The following is a 5,866-nucleotide window of genomic DNA, read 5'->3' as shown; positions in this document are numbered from 1 at the left end:
CTGCCTCAAAATCTAGAATGATAAAGTTCGTTGGAAATATGAACTTGTCAACTTGAACCAAAACATCTTCAATTTTCCCCTTAGGATATGCTATGGACTTATTGGCCAATTGGACTGTGACTGTGGTCGGTCTAGCTTCTCCTATGCCTAAGGTGTTGAAAACAGACAAAGGCATGAGGTTGATACTAGCTCCTAAGTCATATAGGGCTTTCCCTATCTCCTTCCCTCCTATTGAACAAGGAATGGTAAAACTCCCTGGATCTTTCAGCTTAGGGGGTATGCTATTGGTCAAAAGTGCACTATATCCTTCGGTTAGGTCTACTTTCTCATATTCAGTCAACTTCTTCTTCTTGCTTAGGATGTCCTTCAAAAACTTGGCATAACTAGGCATTTGCTCAATTGCCTCAACAAGCAGGATGTTGATGTGCAATTCTTTAAACACATCCAAGAATTTCTTAAAGTGCTGTTCCTCCTTTTGATTTCTCAACCTTTGGGGGTAAGGAACATAAGGAGGGACTGGCTCTATCACACTCTTACTTGGATGGGTTGAGCAAGACAGGTCTTCAGTGCCTTGGGTCTTTGTGGTGCCCTTTTGAGATTCAGATGAAATGTTAGCATCAAGCTTAGGGGTCTCTAATACCTCAGTTTCTTTTGACTTTTTTAGAGCATCCTCAGGAAAGTGTAATGGAAAGTCTGATCTAGAGGGGACAGAAGTGGTGGTCTCTAATGCCTGTTTCTCTAAGGGTAGGACCGGTCTTTCTTTGGCAGGGACCAATGCTGTAACATCAGCTTCTGTCAAAATTGGTGCACTATCTTTGGGCACTTGTTCTTTCAACTCCTTCCCACTCCTAAGGGTCACTACTTTCACATGTTCCTTACCTAGGTCTCTAGGGACCTCTGTATTACTGGGCAAGGTACCAAGGGATCGATTGTTCTGGTTAAGCGCAAGTTGACTGACTTGAGTCTCTAAATTCCTGATGGCCGCACTTTGTTGATTTATTAAAGCTTRGTTTTGTGCTTGTGCATGTGCAAAGAGTCCTTTAATCATTGCTTCCAAAGAAGATGATTCTGACTGTGGAGGAGGTTTATTCTGAAAAGGTGGTTGTGGATTTTGAAAACCTTGTTAATGATTCTGAGAGTTAGAACTGTTTCCATGATGTTGCGGTTGGAAATTAGAAGTTCCTTGTTGTTTACGGACTGGTGGGTTTAAACTGGGACTGTTCCAAGAAAAGTTCGGATGCTGTTTCCAGCTGGCATTATAGGTATTGGAATAGGGATTAACTCGGTTATGAACATAGTTTACTGATTCAGCGTTGTGAGGACAGTGTTCATACGAGTGTTCCCCACCATAGCACACGCAATGCACATATAGGACTATTTGGACTGGTGTATTAGCAGCTTGCTGTCCTCCCTGACCAGAAGTTAAGTTTTTCAACATGTTGGTCATGGAGGTAAGCTGGGCTATTAATGCAGTATATCCATCTACATCATGTATCCCTGCAGTCTTTTTCTATGACTGAGCGCGTGGGTCGACCCAATGTCCATATTTTGCCGAAATCTTTTCTAGGATTTCATATCCTTCATTTTAGGTCATAGCTGTAAAGGCTCCGCCCGCAGTCGCATCGAGCATTTGTTTTGCCATGGGATTTAACCCATTGTAAAACATCTCGAGTTGAATACAGTACGGAATGCCATGGTACGGGCATTTCCTCAACAGCTCTTTGAACCTTTCCCACGCGTCAAGAACAGCCTCATCGTCCATTTGTTTGATAAGACAAATCTCATTTCTGGACTTAGCGTTCCTTGTCGGTGGGAAATATTTTCACAAAAACTTTTCCTCCATGTTACTCCATGATGGCACAGAACCTGGAGTTAATGAGTTAAACCATGCTTTTGCCCGATCCCTCAAGGAAAATGGAAACAAAGTAAGCCTTAGAGCGTCATTTGACACTCCCGGGATCAAGAAAGCATCCGTGATTTCCATAAAAGATTTTAAATGCGAATGTGGGTCCTCCGAAGGTAATCCGGCAAATTGGCCATTTGTTTGCAACATGTGAAACATTTTGGGTTTGAGTTAAAAATGGAGAGCGGTCATATGTGGCCTAATTATCCCGGAATTTAATTGCTCAAAATCTGGAATAGCATAATCCATGATCCTCTCATTTTTGGAATTTGCCAAATTAATAATGTTCGGAGTTTGTGCTCTTTGGTGCTCATTAGGTTCCGATTCCCTGTCCAAATTATTACCATTATGTGTATGTCCTTGTTGAAAGTTCAGGTATTGTGGAATTTGTTCAAAACCCGGCAGTTGGTTTTCCAAATGTGGTATTTCCGGAATATTTGGGGGAGGTAACGCCATATTTGGAGGGAGTAGAGCAAAAAATGCTCTTTGAGCCCTCCTCCGATGGTGAAACGTTCTCTCAATATCGGGATTAAATTCAAAAAATTCTCGGCGTTGTGACCGTGGCATATACCACTTTAAAAACGATTCCAGTGGTACTAGAAAAATCAAATCTTTTAATTTACTCAAAATAAAACTTTAGCGAAGCAATCCCCAGCAGCGGCGCCAAAAACATGGTCGGTTATATTTCACACCTTTAGACTGATGCAATTAGGCCACAAAGCAAGTAAACAATACGGCCCAACATCGTCTTTCAAAGTAATAAAGTGGTACAAGTACCGGATTATCGTCCACATAGATTGTAGCCAAAGTTAGATTAGAGTCCAATGAAAGAAATGATTTCAGATGGCGATTTTGAAGACTTTTTATTGATTGTAAGGTGATCCCAAAACAGAATACAAAATATATAAAAGAAGAAAGGGTGTAAGACTTAAGGTGAGACCCAAACACAAATTCCAACATCCAATGCTATAGGAATGCTACAGCAAGTAGTGTTTCGAAATTAAGTTCCACCATCTATTTTGAAGGCATTCCTCTCGGATTTCACCATTGCACTATCTTATAGCTTTCCACCCATATCTCTATGTGGTGTCCGGACCGGGGATAGTGACACGATAGTGACACGATAGTGTTTTCAAAATATATGGATAAACAAATCTCTTTGTTAAAAATCACTCTCTCGAGTCGATTCCCATATCATTCGAGTTGGCGTGTTCTTGATAGTTCATCTCTGGTTCTATCACACTTTGACACCTTTGAAGAGCGACCAACCCGTCGGGAGTTAAGTTTTGAAAAACACAAATGACAAGTCTCCTTGTCGGCAACTTTCTCAAGTCTACCTCTTATGTCATCCAAGTTGACGTGCTTATTGATGGCTTATCTCTAAGTCCATCGCACTTTAACACTTTCAAGTGATCAACCCGTCAAGAAGTGTGCTTGACTTTATAAAAACTCGAATGAAACAATGAAACGTCATTTTCGAAAACACTTAGCTACTTTCGTTCGGTTTGAAAATCTCACCTTTCCGTCTCACACCCAAGCTATAAAAGCTTAGCTACTCATAACGGAAAGTAAAAATAAATGAGGGAAAATAAAGACATAAACGTAAATTGTGCAAAGTAAATAACGAGAAAATAAATGACGGAAATGTAAATGACGAGAAAATAAATGACGGGAATGTAAATGACGAGAATGTAAATTGCGGAAAATAAATGACGGAATGTAGATTGCGGAAAATAAAAGACGAGAATATAAATGATGGAAATTAAAAGACGAGAATATAAATGATGGAAATTAAAAGACGAGAATGTAAAAGAAGAGAAAAATCAAGAACTTCAAGAACTTAATTAAAACCACCCTTGTAACAAGACTTTTAATCTCAGATTCCAGCAATTTCCAGCTGTCTTCCATGAATACAAAAAGGCAGCGTCTTAATCATTAAGCCTTCCAAAAAGTTGCGTATGTATCAGATCGATGTTGCTCCAATGCTGTAGCATCCTATTGTTTTCACAAACACTCCCCATTAGCTTCATTCAAGAGTACCAACAAGTCAACCACAATATTTAACTTCATAATAACTAAATGTATAAAGAAATATATAAAAATGACTCAAAGTGGGAATGAAAAGAAATTATTCTACTAAATAAGATGTAAAATGAGTGCTTTATGTGTTAAATTCTCAACACATATCAGAAACTGAACAGAGTTTGAATGTTGAAAGAACAGAGTTTGAGAAAGAGAAAAAGATATTTTTCGTAGAAGAGAAAAGATTTGGTGCTGAACGCGTATCTTATTAAAATAAGATCAACTCTCTCGAGCAAAACGCTAAATTGCATTCAAATCAAATCTCGGATTTTGAGCAGCTAAGATTATCTTGGAACGAGCCAAGATAGATAAAGAGAAGAACGACATCAAAGAAGAATGTCTGAGCTAGAATCAGAAACTGTCTGACAGCGTTGCTCAAAAGCAGAAAGCTTTAGACGAAGAGAAGAAGCTATTTGCGCTTGAAAAGAGAAATACTTCAAAGAAATATGTTGCTATAGCTAAAGAGCTTGCTGAAAGAAAAAGTGGCTCGACATTGCTTCTGCGAATGAAAAGAGCAGCTCAGATGAAGAGAGAAGAGAGTTTGATAATCAGAAGAAGAAATTTTAGAAGCTGAAGAAGGAGATAAAAGGTAAACTCTTGGATACTTCAAGGAAATTGTCTGATATGAAGACAGAACTTGAAACTGAACTGAAAATGAGAATTGAACTCAAAGAGAAGTATGATTTAGTTGCTGATGAACGAGACTAGCTTTTAAAGAAAGTCAAACACTTTTCGTGTGCTCAAAGCTCAACTAGTTCTCCTTCACAGTGTAAAACCAGCTTTTATGACTGTTCTAAATCTAACAGTTATTCTAGCAGCCCTAAATATACTGTGTTTAAGACCTATTCTCGCTTTTTAAGTCAGTACTATCAAGGGTACATCATTGGATCATTCAATTCTCATTCTAAAGTTAAAAGCATTTGGATTAATAAGTTTGAATATGTTTTGTTTGTAATTCTGTTGTTACTAATAATAATCTTCGTTGTTTTGTGAGATCTACTACTGATCGGATTAATGTTAGAAAGAGAAGAATCATGTGCTCCACATGCAAGAAAATTGATTTTGTGAACAGAAAAGGTACAACAGCTGGATTGACGGTAACAGATTTCAGAAAAATTGGAAAGGTTTTAACAGGTATGACAATAACTAGTATGGATCTTATTGTTTATTTGATATGCCTGTTAAAAGTGCTAAAAAGAAAACATCTAACAAAAATAGATGGTTTGGAATTTATCCACAACCTGATACTAACAAAGAAGGATCAAAGTTCATTTGGGTACCAAAATCTGTCTGATTGTAACAACCCTCATAATCCCATATACATAAAATTTACATCATCATACTCATAATACTAAAAATAGTATTATTACAAAACAGGGACTAACAAAATGTATCTTTAATTCATATATGAACAAACTATTATCATCATTTACACTTTTCCTTTGCCCTTATCTTGCAACGTACGCCGACCTGCAAAACAGGTTAGTCCAACAACTGAGCGTTAGGCCAAAAGGTCTAGTGACTGTATAAATCTCATACAGACAATATACATTCCAAACAATCAGTTTAGAATCAAACCTGTTCTGAAACATAAACATATTTATGTTTCTCACTCGCGGTTACACCACCATTTCATCTCTCTCGCGGTTACACCGCCATTTCATCACTCTCGCGGTTACACCGCCATTTCATCTCTCTCGCGGTTACACCGCCACTACATCTCTCTCGCGGTTACACCGCCATTTCATCTCTCTCGCGGTTACACCGCCATTTTATCACTATCGTGGTTACACCGCCATTTCATCTCAAAAACATTTCAAAAACTTTCTATCTCTTTATCCGGACTTGAAGTCCGGTCAATCTTGTCCGGATAACAAGTCC

At 38.3% G+C, this 5,866-nt stretch overlaps 1 non-coding gene across 1 annotated transcript; it reads left to right on the top strand.

Annotated features, from left to right (window-relative positions):
- The first annotated feature begins 1,688 nt into the window (after positions 1-1,688).
- Positions 1,689-1,795, top strand: LOC112503201. The gene has a single exon (XR_003067884.1). It is a non-coding gene; the product is annotated as a small nucleolar RNA R71 (small nucleolar RNA).
- Positions 1,796-5,866: the final 4,071 nt, after the last annotated feature.

This window comes from Cynara cardunculus, unplaced genomic scaffold, assembly GCF_001531365.2.
Source record: "Cynara cardunculus var. scolymus isolate 2C unplaced genomic scaffold, CcrdV1 Un_Scaffold_2675, whole genome shotgun sequence".
Lineage (NCBI taxonomy): Eukaryota > Viridiplantae > Streptophyta > Magnoliopsida > Asterales > Asteraceae > Cynara > Cynara cardunculus.
Note: the sequence above shows the minus strand (reverse complement) of the source record. Positions and strands in the feature narration are given on the sequence as shown.